We start from the raw sequence: 20,544 nt of genomic DNA, 5'->3' as shown, positions 1-20,544 counted from the left end.
TGAATCATTGATTATGTTGCCCTAATAAGAACATGTGATAAGTGTGATCACATATAAATAAGTGATTTACATATAAATATGAAACAAATATATTCATTAAAATAGGTCTATTGAGTTTCATGTTTTTACTTATTTGACAGGTAGAGTTACAGACAGTGAGAGAGAGACAGAGAGAAAGGTCTTTCTTCCATTGGTTCACTCCCCAAATGGCCACTACCATTAGCTCACTGCGCTGATCTGAAGCCAGAAGTCAGGCGCTTCCTCCTGGTCTCCCAGGTGGGTGCAGGGCCCAAGCACTTGGGCCATCCCCCACTGCCCTCCTGGGCCACAGCAGAGAGCTGGACTGGAAGAGGAGCGACAGGGACTAGAACCCAGTGCCCATATGGGATGCTGGCGCCACAGGTGGAGGATTAACCAAGTGAGCCACAGCACCAGCCCCGAGTTTTATTCATTTTTAAAATTTAATTTTTGTTTTTTATTCGAAAGACAGATGACAGAGGAAGAGAGAAAGAGATCTTCCATCTGCTGGTTCACAGCCCTCATGGTTGCAATAGCCAGGGTTGGGCCAGTTGGAAACCAGGATCCTGGAACTCTATCCAGGTTGCCCACATAGGTGGAAGGGGTCCAAATACTTGGGCCATCTTCCACTGCTTTCCCATCCACATTAGCAGAAAGCTGGATCCCAAGCAGAGCAGCTAGGATTTGAACATGACCTCTTATCTGGGATAGTGGCACTGCAAGCAGTGGCTTAACACACTGCACCACAGAACCAGCCCCTATGAAATCATTAATTTAAAAAACCCAATGCTCAGTCATGTTGCATAATAATTTGGACACAAATTCACCAATGATGTGTGTGAGTGTATAAACATTTTTGGCTATCTCATAGTGTGCCAGACAGGCTGATAGATGCTTTGAATGAATACATTCTTTTTTTTTTTTAATTTATTTATTTACTTGAAAGAGTTACACAGAGAGAGAAGGAAAGGAAGAGAGAGAAAGAAAGGCAGAGAGAGAAAGAGGTCTTCCACTCCCTAGTTGGCCTCAAGGGCCAGAGCTGCACCAATCCAAAGCCAGGAGCTAGGAGCTTCTTCCTGATCTCTCACGTGGGTGCAGGGGCCCAAGGACTTGGGCCATCTTCTACTGCTATCCTTGGCCATAGCAGAGAGCTGGATTGGAAGTGGAGCAGCCAGGTCTAGAACACGTGCCCATATGAGATGCTGGCACAGCAGGTGGTGGCTTTATCTGCTACACCACAATGCTGGCCCCTCATGCATTCTTTCTTAAAGCTCACAATAAACTAGGAGGTAGGTAGTAGTATGAATTTCACTAAACTTGGAGAAGTTTAGTAACTTGCCTGATGCAACTGAAGCTAACTGTAATTGATCCTTTATTACCATGTTACTAGGATTTCCAGTTCCCAGTGTCATGCTGTCCCTTCTCTAGAGCTCCTAGGACCCTAAGAAATTGAGACATGGTGGCAATTGTGTGGAAACATTATTTACAAACAAATAAAGTATAAAAATTCTGATGTGATAATAAATTAAGGGATGTTCATATTCTATATAAAATACTTCAAAGAATAGTGTGTGTGTGTGTGTGTGTGTGTGTATCCACTGGATACATATAACATATCATCTATTGTACCAAAAATCAAACCGCATGTAATTCTTCAATATTGAATGAGTGAGAAAACCTGCCACTGCAATGCAGTCATCCCATTTGGGCACTGGTTCGAGTCCTACCTGCTCCATTTCTCATCTAGGTCCCTGCTAATGGTCTGGGAAACGCAGAAGATAGCCCAAATGTTTGGGTCCCTGCTACCCACATGGGAGACCCATATGAAGTTCCTAGCTGCTGGCTTCAACCTGGCCTGGGTATGCTGCCTTACTTCCATTCCAGCTCCCTGTTAATGCACCTGGGAAAGCAGCAGAGGGTGGCCCAAGTCCTTGAGACCCCGCACTCATGTGGAAGACCCAGAAGATGCTCCTGGTTCCTGGCTTCAGATTGGCACAGTTATGGCTGTTGCAAACATTTGGGGAGTGAAACAGTAGATGGAAGATACCTTTCTCTCTGCCTCTCCCCCTCCCTCTCCCCCTCCCCCTCCCCCTCCTTCTCCCTCCCTCTTCCTCTCCCTCTCCCTCTCCCTCCATCTCCCTCTCTCTCTTTCTCTCTGTAACTCTGCCTTTTAAGTAAATAAATAAATGGATCTTTAAAAACAAAAACTGTGTGTGTGTGTGAGAGAGAGAGAGAGAGAGAGAGAGAGAAATGCAGGTACAGATTTCGAAACAGAAATGTCCCTAGGTAGGTTTCTTATTGCCAATGACTTTGACTCAGTTTCTGCTGCCAGTGTACTGAATCAATAGCATTGTGGTAATAATCCTATTTTGGAATAATATTCCCCTAGGTTCACACTCCCTCTCTCTCCCTTCCATTTTTCCCAACAGTATGCATAGTCCCAGTCTTTCTATGGAGCTCCAGCCTCCCTAGTCTTGTCAAGTGCTCAGCTAATCTTTGCTGAGAAGAGTAGACCTCATAGGGTAACAACATCGAGGCATGTCTAATTAACATTTGCTCAACAAATGACTAAATGAAAAATAAAACTTTTTTCTAGACCTTCTTCTGTCTTCCCCCTTGTTTTCCACACAATATATCTGGATGAAGTGAAAGGACAGGCTTATTTCTGCTCCTTTTGATGCGAGGTCGTGGAGGGTGTGACCACGTGTTCTTGTCATGCTTCTGTCATGATCAAAACTCAGCCGATCATGGCGGCATGTGTTTCCCTTCCGATGCCACACCCACATCCTGCATATGCTGTTTACTCTCCCAAGCAACATCCTGAAACGCTGAAGACTCTGTAGCAGATGCTCTGCGTATCGCTTCACCTAACTGTGCCAGAGTTTCAGCTTTCAAATTGGAAAGAAAATAAAAGAATGTGCAAGGTTGGTAGGTGGGAGGGGGTGGTGCGAGCGGAGGAGGAGGATGGGGCGGGAGGCGGGGGAGAAGGAAGGATTTGGGCTTAGCTTTGAGGAGACAGAGGTCTTTGTAAGAACACGCCAATAGAAAGAATTGAATCAGATGTTGCCAAAACCAGGCTGCCTGTAAATGCCAAATAATAAGAATCCTTTATCAGGAACACTAGGAACCTTTTCAGGAGAGAAGCATAAAGAATTCCAGGAAGCACATATTCAAAGTCTGTTTCCTAGGCAGCTGAAGCCGCCCACCTTCCCTTGTACAAATGGAACCAAATTCAGTTCTCATATGTGCCATTGGCTTTTAAAACAAGCCTGGGAGTTTGCTGGTATCTCGTTCTTTCTGCAAGAAACTGCGAGAGAAGGGTTTCGTGCCACTCTCTATCTGGTCACTGGAAACCCTTCACTCCTGGCTCACCCGGTCTCCCAACCATCCCATCTCAGCCTCAGTCTCTCCTCTGTGGAGGCCCCAAGTGGGCAAAGGGCAAAGCGTCTATTCCTGGCTTCTGGAGCCTTGAGGGTAGCTTTTGAAGTCTGGTGCTATTTGGATAGGAGACAAGGAGGCAGATCTTGAAAAGGAAATGAGAGTTTGCTTAAATAAATTATAGTCATCTATGTGATGAAATATTATGTAGTCATTAAAAAACATGGCATATGAGAGTACTTAATTATATGGGTGGAAAGTTCAGGATAAATTATTTAAATTTTAAAAAAAGAATAATTCAAAATAGAATTGTCCCAGGAAAGTGAAAATGTGCAGATCTAGAAGGGTAACAAACAAAGCACTAACTGTGCCTTCATCCCAGTATAGGATTATGAATACCTCTTTTTTCTCATCTTTGAAATTTTTTATAATGGTCTTAAATTTTTTAAAGATTTATTTGAAAGGCAGAGTTATGGAGAGGCAGAGAGAGAGAGAGAGAGAGAGAGAGAGAGAAGGAGAGAGAGAGAAAGAGTCTTTTATGCACTGGTTCACTCCCCAAATAGCAGCTGCAATGGCCAGAGTTGGGCCAATCGGAAGCCAGGAGCCAGGAGTTTTTCCAGGTCTCCCATGCAGATACAGAGGCCCAAGAACTTGAGCTATCTTCCACTGCTTTCCCAGGCCACAGTAGGGAGCTGGATTGGAAATGGAGCAGCTGAGGCTTGAACCAGTACCCATATGAGATGCCAACATTGCAGGTGGCAACTTTACCTGCTATGCCACAGGCCTGGCCCCAATGGTCTTAAATTTTAATCATAAGAAGGACTCCAATATAGAATAAAACAAACGTATTAAAGTAAATGTACAAATTGGACAAGAGCGGCAAATTACAACACCAGAATTCTTCCTAGTCTCTCATCCCTCAGTCGTTTCTCCTCTCTCCATCTCCATCTATCACATCATCTTTACAAATCACCATTTCATTCTGCACTGGCATAGGTCTCTGGTGGCTCTTTGAGTGCTCGTCCTGTTACCCCATGACTGTACCTTTTTTTCCATTTGCACAGAAACTCCTACCCTCAAAAACCACACATAGAGCTATACCCACAACACACACAAGGCTGAATGGTCAGGTTCACAGAGCCTTGGTCAATGTGCGGAGGGAAGGAACAGAAACAGGTAACAGGAAAGTGGAGGGTCCAAGACGAAGATAGGTGGATAGTGAAGAAATTGTTTTCATTCCTGACACTCTGTCCCTCCCAGAAGAGAGAGAGGCTCTCTTCCAAACAATGTTTTATTTTGAAATTTTTTATATTCATTTCCTTTGAGAGACAGAAACAGAGGGTGAGCTCCCCTCTGCTGATTCACTCCCCAAATACCTGTGACAGCTGGGGCTGTGTCAGGCTGAAAGCGACAGCCAGGATGCAGTCCTGGTCTCCAGCCTGGGTGGCAGGAACCCACTTGAAACATCACTGTTGCCTCCCAGGGTCTGCATGAACTGGAAGCCGGAGTCAGGAATGGAACACAGGACTTGAACCCAGAGACTCCAGTGTGGGACACAGGCATCTTAACTGCCAGGCCAAATGTCCAGTGAAAGAATCCTTCTCTTTCTTTCATATACACACACACACACAGTTAGTCATGAAGATCCATAGTACCTACTTTATAACTTGATTGTTATCAATAACCCCTGAATGAATCAAAAGCCAAGGCCCATTCTCCACTATATTTCCTATCCCTATAACTTGGAGATCAGAGAGCTCACTAAGAAGAGCCAACCAAAGCACCTACGTGATCCTGACGTTCAGAGACTTCCCTAGGACACAGGGGTTCGGCAGAAGTCGTTGCAGCCAGGGTGGAGAGGAGGCACACACACACCCCGCCAATGAAAAACCACTTCAGGATGAGCTTCCCAGGAAGCCTGGGAAAGAGTGCGCAGGAGCAAGCCCAGCTCATGAAGTCAAATCCAGTCCTTTCCTGCTAGGACTGGAATGCCCTGCAGGTGGGGATTGTGAGGAAGGTTTATTCAGGGTGAGTCATGGCAAACCAATAGTCAGCCCACCAGCCAGATGTGTTTTTTGTTTTGCCCTGCTTTGATTTGATTTTGAGTGCACAGTGTTTTATAAACACTTGGTTTTAAATGCCTTATTTTCATTTGCAACGGCACAGGTGTACCTTAGCTTACCCTATTCCACCTCTTCCTAGTCTTACATCTAATCATTTATCCAATTTATAGTCCCTGAAAGGATTTGGTATTACAACTTGCTGGAATGAAGGGGTGGGGAACAATGACTCTAAGACTGGGGAGGGCCAGCACTGTGGCACAGTGAATTAAGCCACCACCAGTGCACCGACGTTCCATATGAGCACCTATTCCAGTCCCAGGCTGCACCTTGGAAAGCAGTGGGAGATGGTCCCAGTGTTTGTTCTCCTGCCACCCATTTGGGAAACCCAGACAGAGTTCTGGTACAGCCCTGGACATTGTGGTCATTTGGAGAGAGAACCAGCAGATGGAAGATCTCTCTCTGCCCCTCTCTCTATATAAGTCCACCTTTCAAATAAATAATCTTTTAGAAAATAAAAAATATAAATGAATATATCCTGGGGAGAAGACAAGAATGAAGTACCAAGGACTTTACATACAGGCATCTCGAACCTTCAAAGCAGGCTTTGACTTCTGAGTTTCAGGTCAGATCCTTCTCAATGGCTCCGTGAATGCCTTCCCAGCTTCTGTGTGCTTAAGGGTCAAGTGGAGCACTTATAAGTCTTTTCAGAGGACTGACTTATAGGGCCATGGGATTTACACCACCCCTTCCCAGCAATGACTAATTGCCTGCAGAATTACTTAATACTCCAAGCTTTCCTGTGGAGTCAGGCTAGGACTTCACTTGCAAACACATTTTTGCCTGGCTTCTCCCCTTCCCTGATACTCTGTATGATTCTCATTTTACCTATGAAGAATTGGAAGCATGGGGTTACTTGCCCCAGTGTACAAAATAAGAAGCGGCAGAATTCAGATCTTTCCCCCTTTTAGGAGGCTTCCTAAAGCTGTGTGTTAAAACCTAAGAGGAAAGAAAGAAATTTCAAAAAGGAATCAACGCCCGAACTCTCCCTGTTGAAACACAACACAGAAGTCATTTTCCAGTAGTAGTGATGGTTTACCCAGCTGTGTCTGTCTTTTCACCTGTCTTTCCATCTGTGGGCTCTTTACTTGGGGAAACTGTGGACACAGAAAAATGTTTAGCTGAGGAGTGAGATGCTTGCCTGTTGTAAAGAGGCTGGCACACATGTGGATAGAAGCCCGGGCTGGCAGGTGCACTGCTCAACCTGGCCAGCAAAGTCAATGTGCCATATCAACATATTGACAAAGAAAGGCCTCCACAGTTTAACTCACTCTTTTTGTCTTGTTAGAATACATTTGAAACAAGATGTATAAAAACTGAGTCATGTTCAATAAACATTAAATAAATATTTATTGAGACCTATGTAACTTTTATTGTAAGATGTGGGGATATTGTTATAAGTGAGAGATTATTATTTCTTGAGGCAATGGTGATGGAGAGAACAGACACTGCTTTCCATAAGCACGTGGGATGCAGACACCTCACACATGCTGTATGATGATCAGAAGACAAGATCCTCCTGAGGCTGTGCCACAGGTCTGTCCGCTGAGTGCCACCAGGCTGCATGCTTTAACAGCACACTGTAAATGCCACGTAAAAGCACAACTGAGGGCAAACCCAGACATAGTCCTTTGCATCTGCTTTAAGGAAACTATTTGTTTTCTATGCTTATACCTGGACCCCTATCCTGGTAAATAGACATATGTATGAGTCAAATAATTAGCAGAAACCCCGAAAGACAAAGGTTGCACCTGGAGGGCCAAAAGAAGTCCCAACAAAGCTGAATAAAAATGATCTAGTTCCTCCTGTGTGTACAATTTACTGCAGATGCCTTGAGTGTTTTATATCCTTTCTTTTTAAGAACAATGATATTGCTTGGGTCCTTCAATAGTTACCTTTGTCAATGATGTTTTAAAGAAAGTACAATACAGTCTAATAATAATAATAATAATGCTTCAAATCTATTTACTGTGGCATATGTATCGATCAAACAGTATCTACCTATAAATAAACATGATTTAGTTTTTCAATATACCCTATAAAAGCATAGCAGGAAGAGATTCTTGTCACTATCTCACAAATGAGAAAACTGAAGTTCAGTTTCAAAGTTATATGTCCACAGTCACACAGTTTTGTTTGCTTTCACTAGGCAAAGCCAGTGTTTAATCATTTTATTTGAATGAATATTTTCACTTTATTTCACTTTTCTTACCTTCATATATATCCCAGAGCATATTTTCTTCCACTGTTGATTTTCTATTTTGGTCTGTGTCAGTTAAAAGAAAAAGCAAAACAAATCTACTTTTTGTTAAATTTTTACTCTGTTATTATTTGAGATTATCTTGAAATTCAGTCATAAGGACCATAACATTAAAATACTTTTAATTACTCTACTTCCATAATTGGACAGTTATTTTAAAAACAGCTCTCTGTTTCTGCTTCATTGGTCAGTAAATTATTTTAATAATTGTTTTTGCTTTTCAGTTGGATTAGTTAAAATGTGATGTTGAACAAATTTTGTGGCTGCAGACTCTGGTGAGCAATGTAGGTCAATCTCTTTATTATTAGTGACAACTATAATAACGAAACATGAGCTTGTAAGCTATGTAGAGGCAGAAAGCATGTCTGTTTGGTTCCATGAGTTTAAGTGTGGTACTGATACTAAGCCGTGATGACTCTGAGGTGTCAAAATCCAGAGTGGAAATAAACAGGTAAATAACAAATGACTTGCAGAAGGATGCTGCGGAAAACCAGAGACTGCAAAGAAAATTACTGGAAAAGCTTGGTTGAGATGAAGGTTAAATCACTGACCTTGAAAGAGAATTTCTACACTTTAATTTTACAACTATACAGCTTTCTCTTTTTAATGCCTCCCTCCTATATCAAATTATCTCTGATTCTTTTGAATACTTATGGTTGACAGTGACAGAGAAGCCCGTAGGAAGCTTGGATCAGTTTGACACCAGCCTTTAAAGAACCTCTCCCCTATAGGCATATGTGGCTGTGGACAGGTGGCATTCAGTTAGGATAGAAGTGCAAAGTTGCTAATGGGTGTAAAGGAGGTTGGTAGAGACTCCCTAAATTTGGATCTGGGTATACATTGCAAAAACAAAATTGGTTGCTGTGACACCTTACAAACTTTGTCTTAGCCCTTGTTTATACTGCAGCAGAAATGTGCTCTTCATGATTTTACTTTTGAATATTTTGGTTAAAACTGCATTAAAGGGGCTGGCACTGTAGCCCAGCAGGTTAATGCCCTGTCCTGAAGCACTGGCATCCCAAATGGGCTCCAGTTCGAGACCAGGTTGCTCCACTTCCAATCCAGCTCTCTGCTATGGCCTGGGAAAGAAGTAGAAGATGGCCCTGCACCCTCTTGGGAGACCGAAAAGAGGCACCTGGCTCCTGATTTGGGATCGGTGCAGCTCCAACCGTTGCAGTCATTTGGGGAGTGAACCAGCGGATGGAAGACCTCTCTCTGTCTCTGCCTCTGTCTGTAACTTTGCCTTTCAAATAAATAAAAATAAGATAAAAAGAAGAAGAAGAAGAAGAAGAAGGAGGAGGAGGAGGAGGAGGAGGAGGAGGAGGAGGAGGAGGAGGAGGAGGAGGAGAAGAAGGAGAAGGAGAAGGAGAAGGAGAAGGAGAAGGAGAAGGAGAAGGAGAAGGAGAAGGAGAAGGAGAAGGAGAAGGAGAAGGAGAAGGAGAAGGAGAAGGAGAAGGAGAAGGAGAAGGAGAAGGAGAAGGAGAAGGAGAAGGAGAAGGAGAAGGAGAAGGAGAAGGAGAAGGAGAAGGAGAAGGAGAAGGAGAAGGAGAAGGAGAAGGAGAAGGAGAAGAAAAGAATCAGCTTGCCTTCTGCCAACAACCTGAGTGTGCCTCAAAGTGGGAGCCACCAGGGTGGAAGCAGGTCTGCTGACATCTTTTTTTTTTTTTTTTTCAATTTTTTTTTTCAACTTATTTGACAGGTGGAGTCGTAGACAGTGAAAGAGAGACAGAGAGAAAGGTCTTCCTTCCATTGGTTCACTCCCCAAATCGCTTCCATGGCCAGCACTGCACAGCTCCGAAGCCAGGAGCCAGGTGCTTCTCCCTGGTCTCCCATGGGGGTGCAGGGCCCAAGCACTTGGGCCATCCTCCACTGCCTTCCCGGGCTACAGCAGAGAGCTGGACTGGAAGAGGAGCAACCGGGACTAGAACTGGTGCCCATATGGGATGCTGGTTGATTAACCAAGTGAGCCACAGCACTGGTAACATCTTGACTTTACTCATGAAACTCTGGACTGAGTTGGCCAGATTATCTATCTATCTATCTATCTATCATTTTGGTCTATCTACAGAACTGTGAAACAATAAAGGTGTAAGGTTAATTTTTTTATTTTTTATTTATGAGAGAGAGAAAATATCTCATGTGCTGGTTCACTCGCCAAATGCCTACAAAGGTCCCCAGGCAGGGAAGAAGGCAGGAGGTTGGAACTCAAGCCATGTATCCCAGGTGGGTGGAAAGAACCTAATTACTTGGGCCATCACTACTGCCTCCATCAATCTGCAGTAGCAGAAAGCTGGATTTGGGAGTCAAAACCAGGCATGGAATCCAGGTATTCTGAAGTGTAACATGAGCATCTTCACTGGTGTCTTTACCCCTAGGATAAACACCTACCCTATGGGTACCGTATTGAGCCACTAAGATTTTGGAACTTTGTTATGCCATCAGTAGAAATCTAAAGCCAGTTCTTTCCCCTAATCTCCTGCTCTCAGAAGAATGAGTCAGTCACTCACCCCCTAAAGTGAATTTAGGCTGAAATGTGGCTTCTCATGGGTTTTTGTTGGTGTTGTGACGTGGTTGCTTGTTCACCTGAAATTACTTCATCCTTCTGTGTACAAATGAAAGATGTGTTAGGCAGCAACAATCAGGAGGGAGAAGGTTATTTTGAAATGACATATTCCTGATGTTACATCAGCAAGGAAGCCATAAGCTCTGTTGACCTTTCTTTCCACAGGTAAGACCCCATATATGGTGGTCGGAATCTGTGGAAAGGGTCTTCAGCCAGCACCCTACTCTCCCTACCAGCAAGGCACCTTTATTTTCCCAGGACCTCTGGCTCATTTAACTCTCCTTATCAGCCTTAAGTGGCTCTCTGTACCTGTGCTGGTTAGGGGACATCTCCTGGGACACGTTCTCTGAACCCTGCTTGGTTTCCCTGTGAGTGCACAGCTGTCAGGAAATCACAAGGCTATCTGGATGAGGACTCAGAACCTCCAGTAACGATCTCACTACCAGGGAACTCCAGGCTGCCTTGTAAGCCCTTGGCGCCCCGCCATGGCTGAGAGCTGATGCTGTAGTGGGATCTCATAAATGGCTCTGGTTTAGGCACAGAGACAGGCCAGAATCAGAGGAAGGGAACTGTGTCACCACACTCTTCCCCACAGGATTGATCTACAACCCCTCCCATGCCAGGACCCAAAATCGCTCTCGTAGCAAAGTCACTGTCCAGAACCAATGCCAGCATGAAATAGATGGCTTCCTGCTGTGTCCTTGTGATGACCTACATCCTATTATAATATCATTATAATAAAATTACCGTGGCTGATACTCACTTTCCTATCACATACCCGATGCAGTGACACTTCCAAGACTTCCTTAAAAGGTCAGAAAGTGGGCAGTCACCAAATTCCTGGAAATCCCTGCCCTTTCCTGGAAAACTCCACCCAAAGCACCACCTCCTGTGCCTTCAGATCACATAAAGGGATGCCCCTGCACCTTGTGAGTATCAGCTCACTTTAGAGCAAGCCACACTCCCTCTGGAGTGTGCACTTACACTCTGCTAGTAAATCTCATTCCTCTGCTAACCTCTATCCACGTCTCATCCTTGAGCCCCTCAGCCCTCTAACAGCTCCTTTTAAATACGCCACCCACCTGTCTGGGTCAATAGGTTATACTTCCACTCATTTCCTTTTGAAAACAGGTGACTTGGCTTAAACTCACAGAGGATCCCACCTGGAGGAGCAGACACCTGGAGGTGCACCTTGTCTTGTGCTCCTAATATCACAGACACCAAGACAAGGCTGAGGGAACTCCAAGGAGAAGCTCCAGAGAAGCTGTCCAGAGGCCCTAAGGATCATCAGAATTTATTACCGCAAGGTCAGTGCTTTTGGGTGGCACGTTGTGACTGACCAACAAATGCTCACCAGAATTTTGAACAAGATAGGAGAAGTTTGGCGCTTTTTTTTTTTTCAGCTTCTGTAGCTGTTGTTAATGGGACCTGGGCCAAAGCACAGAGGAGCATTTTCACTGCATGCATTTCAGTTCCGGAGAGCAGGTGCAGAACATCTCTGTCTTATCCTCAGGGGACTGGCCCGGCTTTTCGTGTTGGCTGAATTTCCACCGGCCTCTTTGATCTCTGCTTGTTCAATATGCCCTTGTGCTCAGCATATCCAGAACTTAGCCCAGTTTCCTCCCTTATGCCCTTCTTCCTCTTATCACAGCCAAAGCACTATATTGTCTGGATTATAAATCCCAACTCAACAGAAGCAATATCTTAGGATGTAGTGTGCCTCTCATGCTGCCCTTTATAAATTCTCCTTACAGTTTACGTTTTTCAAATGTTATCAAGATACGAGGGATCTTCAACAAGTTCAAGGAAAAACTGTGCATGGATAACAAAAAACTTTTCCACTCAAATAAACCCTACTTCAAACATTTACTTATTTATTTGAAAGGCAGAATGACAGAGGAAGGGAGAGGGAGAGAGATGTGTTCCATCCACTGATTCATGCACCGAATGCCTACAACAGCTAAAGCTGGGCCAGGTAAAAGCCAGGAACCAGGAAATGCAGCCAGGTCTCTCACATGGGTAGCAGGAACCTGAGCAGTTAGGTCATGATCTGCTGCATTCTAGGCACATCAACAGGAAGCTGGATTGGAAGCAGAAACAAGACTTGGTCCAAGGCATTCCAATATAGTATGCAGGTGTGCTGAGCACTGGCTAAACATGCAGCATCACAAAGCCCACCTCAATAACCTTACTTTTAAATTCTATTTCCCAGGAATTTTTGGAAAACCCTAACACATAAATGTCATGAACACAGCTAACTGTCTAAACTTAAATTCTCTACTCAGGACCATGGGAGTAGAAAGAAAGGAGAAAAGAGTATGCATTTTGGAATCAGACATTCTAAATTAAATCTCTGACCATCCCACAGTACTCTCTTTTCTCGTTGTTCCTTAACTATAAATCAGAAGTCATCAGACCTCATAGTTGCGAAGGCTCATTGGAAATCTGTTCTCTTCCAGCAGCCTCCAAGCCTTCTAGGTCTCTCACTCCACCTTGTCCCTGTCTTATCTTCTACTTCTCTCCTTATCCCCCTCACCCTGCTCCAGACACACGGATCACTGGATGTTTCTCAAACATACTCAGTGCTCTCCCCAGGATACCCGCATTCTCCTCTCTCCCCTTGGGAAGCTCTGTCTCCAGAAAAACCACAGTTTATTCCCTTTGTCTTTGGGTGAGCTGCTCAAATCAGAGTCCTTCCTTCATTGCCTATGTTGTATTCAGCATATCACCTGCCACTCCACATCGCCTGGCCCTGATATCCTGATATTTTGTATCCTTCTTGAGAACTTTGTTTATCCACAGCTATTACCACCACTTGACATACTATTTATTTTGCACATTATCTATGGAAGGTTGAAGTTGTCTATTTTATATATGGCTGTGTTCACAACAACCAACACTACTCAAAAGATCAGTGCTAAAGGAGAGGCTGAGGAGACTTATGTAAAATGCCAATGTCCAACACAGTAAGGAAGCAGAAGGCATTGCTAAAAACAGTGTTTCTGAGTGATAGTCATCTGAAAGAAACTCTAGGGTTCTTCTTGGTAATTTAGAATTTGAACGTACTTCACTTGGAAGTTTTGAGAGGAAGGAATATTTTGAATATAGAGGACCCAACCCAAGGGTCTTACAAGTAGCTACCTACTGCACCAGTGGATGACTCCAGGGTGGTTTTGTGGTCCAAAATGCTGATTCCTCGCTGGAGAGGCAACAACAAGACAGGAAGTTGGAGGGGAGGGCAACTTTTAGCAATAGCACAGACATGGCCATCACAAGATGTGGATTCAGTTACTGATTCTGCCCTTACTGACCGGGAGACCTTGAGTAAAATTTATCTTTCGTTAGCCTTGAGTTCTCTTCTTTTCAGATAATATAAAAATAGCTCTTGTCTCACACTGTCTCTACTTCACATACAGTGTTGATTTATGAGAAATGAGGTCATGTATGTGAAAGTTTCACAAATGTTAGTCACTGTACAAGGACTGGCTGCTTTTACAATTGTTTGCTGAGAACTGTGGGCTCTGCAGGGTCTCTTGACCTCAGAAAATGGGCCACTGATTCATTTGCATGAGATTTTGACTTTGAAGTGTTATGTTTTACAGGTTTCTTCCCAGTCCGTGTCCATTTTTGCTTTGAGCTCTCTTAGCTGTCTAGCACATTCCCTTTTATACTCAGATGGTCCTTGTCTTCAAGATGCTTTGAAGACAATTATTCATTCTTGTAATCTGAAGTGAAAACAAAGAGAATTCCTTTTGAGGCTGCAAAACCGGAGAAAAGCAGGATCAGGAAACCCAGGCTGGTTTCTCATCCATGTACTGACTCTAATTTTCATGCAGCCATGAGGTCTTTGTCTCCTGATAAGAAGAGATGTGAGACATAGAGTAACAATAAACAAATTAACACAGTTTAATGAGGTACTGCCTCTGTTAGAATGGATGGGCAACTTGTCAGAAGGAACTGAGCGCACCCAGTCTACATTCAGACCAGAGTTTATATGAGTATGAGGTCTACTTCTTCCATTTCTCCTTTCTCCTTTCTTCTGGGACACTCTGAAACAAAAGGCTTTCTGAACTGGAAATTTGTGAAGTCCCTCCCAGGGTTGTATTGCCCAGTGTTATCAACTGGGTAGCCCCAAAATAGCTCCCCCTGTTTCAGGACAAGGAAATTTTCCTGCGTGGTCCCCAGGAGGGAATACTGGGGACAACACTCAGAGTTCTCGGGACACGAGCAGAACTTTGATGTACAGATGCTGAGCTGCTTCCCAGGCATCCTCCTAAGGCTGCTCCACTCCTTCCAAGAGAACTTCTTGTCTTTTTCCTTTGGCCTCTTTCACACACACAAGCTAATCTACCTTCCTACCTAACACATGGGAGGAGGGCTTTGCACACTCCATCTTCCATTGCTCCCAGTAATCTACATCACGGTTTCATCCAAGATACAGAAGAAGGAGAGAAGGACTTTTGCAGAAAAATAAAACAGGGACTTTAGTTTAAATGACAGTAAGGGGAAAATCAAGTAATCCTTGCTGGTCATTCCAAGCCAGGCCTCAGTTCTTCACACCCTCACCATTGCAGTAAATTAGCTCATAAGGCCATTTTCTTGGATCTTTGTGAAACTGGAGGCCCAGTCTTGTCTCAAAGAAGCTTTCAAGTGAGGCTTGAGATTATACAAACATGAGACCTTTGAGAAGCAACTCCTGAGACCGAGTTACATTGCACAGATCCAGGCAGATTCCCATCTGATTCTCAACATTAGATCACATGATCTTTCTTTTCTTTTTTTTTCTTTTTTTTTTTTTTTTTGACAGGCAGAGTGGACAGTGAGAGAGAGAGACAGAGAGAAAGGTCTTCCCTTTGCCGTTGGTTCACCCTCCAGTGGCCGCCACGGCTGGCGCGCTGTGGCAGGCGCACCACGCTGATCCGATGGCAGGAGCCAGGTACTTCTCCTGGTCTCCCATGGGGTGCAGGGCCCAAGCACTTGAGCCATCCTCCACTGCACTCCCGGGCCACAGCAGAGAGCTGGCCTGGAAGAGGGACAACCAGGACAGAATCCAGCGCCCTGACCGGGACTAGAACCCGGTGTGCTGGCGCCGCAAGGCGGAGGATTAGCCTAGTGAGCCGTGGCGCCGGCCCAACGCATGATCTTTCTTAAGACACAAAACAGTCTACTTCTGTCCTGCACTGGATTGTGCCTTTTCACTCGGTACTGAGGTGACAGGAAGACACTTGAGAAACACGGATGCTCTGTTCCATCCGCTTCATACTTTCCAAGCTGGTGTCGGAGACACAGAAACAGATTGGTGAGGAAGGGCTTCCTGAAAAAGGCTCATCAAAATTTGGCCCATGTGTATTTTTTCTCTAAAAACAGAACTTCAGGGTAAACCAAAATTCAGAATGTGCAAGACACACAAGGAAGCAAATGCTTCCTGTACGTGCTGACTTGTGTTTCTCCATAAACATTTACTTTTGTCCGTTTCTGATTTCCTTTGACCTTACTCTTATGCTCCAAGTGGCTAGAGGTATAGACTTCACAAGGGCCCTAGAGGCCAGAAAAACAGCAATGGTTCCATATCTGCCAAGGTCTATGCCTTCGGTCTCTGAGCTTCTCACTGGCTCTTTTTCCTGGTCTCTGAAATTAATCTACCTTTGCTTGACCTTATGTTAATTACAGAACTCATATGAAGACAGAGCAAGATTGTATGTAAGCCACATAAAAGCTGGGATCCTTAAGCTTGAGGAAATCCCTGTTACATGTGATAAAATATTGGTCTGTCCTTGAATTCTCATATTTCTTAGTGAATTTTTCTCATAGCCAAGCTGGCTCTCAATTTCTGCTTCTGCCTCCACCAAACTTTCATTTTATGCATCATCTAGTCACCCCATATGTGTGATCTCTTTTCTTTACTACCTCATGTTTTGAGAAAGCATCTGAATTAATTCCAGTAGACTTCTCAGGATAATCTTATCTTTTCCAAACATTTTCTATTCTCTGATTACATCAACTACAGATTTCTGCTGGCTCCCTCTACAAAGATATTTAGCTATAACTTTTGACCTCTGAACCTCATCTTCCTCCTAACATGGTCTGTTAGTCTATTTTGCAAGACAAATGTGTATCCACAACAAAAAAGTGTTATATCTCTCAGCCAGGAGCAAGGCTGCTACCACCACCCATCCTTTCTAACAACAACTTCTATTCCATTGTACCATGTTTGAAAACTCTATTGTTAGCAAGAAAGTGTTGTTTGATGAGTTCTTACTAGGGTAAAATCTGACATCCAACACATGCTTCTTCAGAAATTTTATCAGTCACTCTTCTACACATCTAGACCTCATAGATAACTGACTTTGAAAATCCTCAGTGTCTCATCTTGAACAGTTTATTGGAGTCCATCATAGCACATGCTAATGAAAGACAGATGTAGAAGGGACCAATGCATCTTAGGAGAGAGGTAAGAAATGGTTTTCTAAACACTCTCCTCTTTTTTCTTTCTTACTATACATTCTCCACAGGGCAGCTGAAGTCATCTCTGATAAATACAGATTAGACTATGCCATTTCATTGCTTAAAATCCTTTGATGTGCTTGCATGTCAGTCTTTCCTCCAATACCCAGATTTTTCCCACTGCAGCATGTTTGCCGCCACCAATGCACACCTCCACCACCCGGAACAGGAATTCTGCTCTTGGCATGGCTGGATCCCTCACACTGCTATGGACTCAATTGAAGTGTCACTTCTGTTTCTAGGTCTTTCTGTGTGACCCTTGCCACATGGAGGCTCCTGTCATTCTCTTATACTCATTTTCCTTTTCATATCACTTGCCACAATTTATTATTACTTGATTATTTGATTTAGTGTTTCTTTTCTGCCTATGCCACTAAAACAGAAGTCGGCAAAACTTTCTGTAAAAAGTCAGATAGTAAATATGCAAATATTCAACTGCCATTGTAGCATAAAACAGCCATGGACTACACATCAGTGAATTAGAGTAGATGTATGCCAATAGTACTTCATAGATTTGCTTTACAATTGGAATCTCATGTACTTTGTGAATGTCATGAAATATTCTTTCAATTTTTATTACATTAGAAAACATAAAAACCATTCTTAGCTTGCAGGTTGTGCAAAAACAGATGTCAGAGTGGATTTAAGCCATGGACTATAGTGATGCCTGGAATAGATTAAGTTCCAGGAGAACTGGAATGAGAATATTTGGCTCATCACTGAATTTCTAATATCCATCAAAATGCCTGGTACATAGTAGGTGTTAAAGAAACGCATATTGAATGAATAAGCAAAAGACTCATGAACTGATAGATAGCCAAAGAAAAACAAACATAATATGAAAAATATGAATACCAAAAACCTAGGCAAAAATAGAGTGGAAGCAAAAATTGGGTCAAAATACAAACATCCAAATGCAAGTTCTTTTGGGCAGTTTGCCATCCGTCTACAATGTCATAAACATTCAATAGATTCAAAGGAGACTTCACTGGGCCCAATAAGGCTTAAGCATATGATTAAATTAGGTGGGTTTGATTATTTTTATGCTTTTGAGACTGGAGACTATTTGTTTAAAGATGGAGGGAGCTGTTGGTATAAATAACACAGAAGGTTCCTTAAGATTTGGATAGTCTGAGTTGTATGAGAAAAATCTGAAAGTTTAACCATTAGATGATAGCAGATTAAGTTGATTTAAGAAGTTATTGATTCAAAATATGAGTAATTGAAGATCTGCTTCAAATTCCATGTATTTCATATATACAGATGTAGGAGCATAATGACACTTCCTACCCAACCCTTCCTCTTGCCCATACTCCCACCCTTCCTCCTCTTCCTCTCTTATTGTTTCTTTTAATTTTTACAATGACAGGGCCAGCACTGTGGCACAGTGAGTTAAAGGCCTGGCCTGAAGCACTGGCATCCCAAATGGGTGCTGGTTCTAGTCCGGGCTGCTCTTCTTCCAATCCAGCTCTCTGCTATGGCCTGGGAAAGCAGTAGAAGATGGCCCAGTCCTTGGGCCCCTGCACCCACGTGGGAGACCTGGAAGAATCTCCTGGCTCCTGGCTTCAGATTGGTGTAACTCCGGCCATTTTGGCCATTTGGGGAGTGAACCAATGGATGGAAGACCTCTCTGTCTCTACCTCTCCTTGTAACTCTGTCTTTCAAATAAATAAAATAAATCTTTAAAAAAAATTTTACAATGACATACTTTCAGTTTATTTTATAGCATATGCATAAACAAATAGTAAGAGACAAAAAACACGGTTCCTCAACAGTAGAGACAAGGGCTGTAAATAATAATCAAATTTCAGATTGTCAATTTTACTCATACATTACATTTTTATATGCTATCTGTTACCACATATTAGAGAAAATATATGATATTTGTTTTGGGGGGGGACTGGCTTATCTCATTAATATAATAGTATCCAGATGCATCCATTTTGTTGCAAAAGACAGGATGTCATCCTTTTTACAGCTGATTAGTATTCCAGAGTGTGTATATAGCACATTTTCTTTATCCTGTCATCAGTTCATGGACATCTGGGTTGATTCCATACATTAGCTATCGTGAATCAAGGTGCAATAAATATGGCAGTACGGTTAACTCTGATTTCATTTCATTTGAGTAAATTCCCAGAATTGGGATGACTGCGTTACATGGCAGATCTATTTCCAGATTTCTGAGGAATCTCCACACTGTCTTCCAAAAAAGTTGTACTAGTTTACATTCCCACCAACAGTGGATTAGGTACCTTTTCCCCCATTTTCTTCCTAGCAGTTATTGTTTGTTGATTTCTGTATGAGAGCCATTCAAACTGGAGTGAGCTAAAACCTCATTGTAGTTTTGATTTGCATTGTTTCTCTGGTTGCTAGTGAGCCTGAGCACTTTTTCATGTGTCTATTGGCCATTTGAATTTTATCTTTGGAAAAGATGTCCCTGGGAAGGGAGGCAGTGATTAATTAAGAGGAAAAGTCATGGGGCCAGTGCTGTGCCACATGCAGTGCCGGCATCCCATATGGGCACCGGTTTGAGTCCTGGCTGCTCCACTTCCAATCCAGCTCTCTGCTATGGCCTGGGAAAGCAATTGAAGATGGCCCAAGTCCTTGAGCCCCTCCACCCACTTGGGAGACCTGGAAGAAGCTCCTGGCTCCTGGCTTTGGATCAGCACAGCTCCGGCTGTTGCAGCCATCTGGGGAGTGAACCAGTGGACGGAAGACCCCTCTCTGCCTCTCCTTCTCTCTCAGTGTAACTCTGACTTTCAAATAAATAAATAAATCTTGAAAAAAAAAAAAAGAGGAAGAGTAACAAAAAAAACCCTAAAACCAAAAACACTGGCAAGGAAAGAAAGAAAACTGGAGCGACAGGGAACTGGCATTGACATGAGGTGATGATTTCACTGTTTGAGTCAATCAGAGTGAGAAAATCACAGGCAACCCTGGGACCACAGGACTTTATTGAGTTGGGGACACATTTCACAATGTTTTGTTATGATGTCATGGTCAGGACCGTCAAAAAGATCTTCAGAACTGAAGGCAGAGAGGAAGTACAAATGTGGCCTGAAGTCTCCAGGGGGATCTGGCATTGCTCTCAGTATGGCCTGCTCAGCAGAAGCCTCCCAGCAACTTCTGTTTTCATCAGACTACCACCTGGAGCTCCCGTTGGAGGACAAGCAGTGAACATGTCGCTGGTGTTTGCTGTGGTTCCTCATGCCACATGGGATTCACCTGTGAGAAGCTTAATGCAAGGGCCAGCTTTTCCCTGCACCATCTGCTAAGTATCTGAGAAGAAGCCAGAGCCAGATCTCCTGCTGCTGGACAGGCATCATGAACCCACCAGTTCCTAACACCATTCCTCTTCCTGCAGCCAGTCTTGCTCAGAGTCCCATTCGGGCCCTGTCACATGGATCGCTCCCTTCAAGTGACACACACATTGAGAGAAACCACAATACTGCTCTGGCAGCCTCCATTGCTGGAGACCCAGCCCTGACTCCTCCACTGCCTTCCCCACTCATGTCCTCCAACTCCTGACCTGCTTTTCTCTGGGCACCGGGCCAGCTCCAATCAGTGAAACTCATGCTTCTTTTGTGCTCTGTGTTAATCAAATGACCTCCATTCACCGCAGTCTGCTTCCTTTAATCTACTTGTTTTTTGTATTTACAGTCTGTTTCTGTCACCCATTTTATTTTTTACAAGTTCTT

At 43.5% G+C, this 20,544-nt stretch overlaps 1 long non-coding RNA gene across 2 annotated transcripts; it reads left to right on the top strand.

The window, feature by feature from the left end:
• The first annotated feature begins 2,835 nt into the window (after positions 1 to 2,835).
• On the top strand, positions 2,836 to 18,535 carry LOC138850502 (uncharacterized). Of its 2 annotated transcripts, XR_016210416.1 has the most exons (3): positions 2,836 to 2,942; positions 11,471 to 11,646; positions 18,213 to 18,535. It is a non-coding gene; the product is annotated as an uncharacterized LOC138850502 (long non-coding RNA). The 2 variants fall into 2 exon arrangements; XR_011390317.2 differs by lacking the exon at positions 2,836 to 2,942 and having other exon boundaries at positions 11,278 to 11,646.
• The last annotated feature ends 2,009 nt before the right edge of the window (positions 18,536 to 20,544 follow it).

This window comes from Oryctolagus cuniculus, chromosome 7 (genome assembly GCF_051225735.1).
Source record: "Oryctolagus cuniculus isolate XC-2025 breed Fujian yellow rabbit chromosome 7, ASM5122573v1, whole genome shotgun sequence".
In the NCBI taxonomy this organism is placed as follows: Eukaryota; Metazoa; Chordata; class Mammalia; order Lagomorpha; family Leporidae; genus Oryctolagus; species Oryctolagus cuniculus.
Note: the sequence above shows the minus strand (reverse complement) of the source record. Positions and strands in the feature narration are given on the sequence as shown.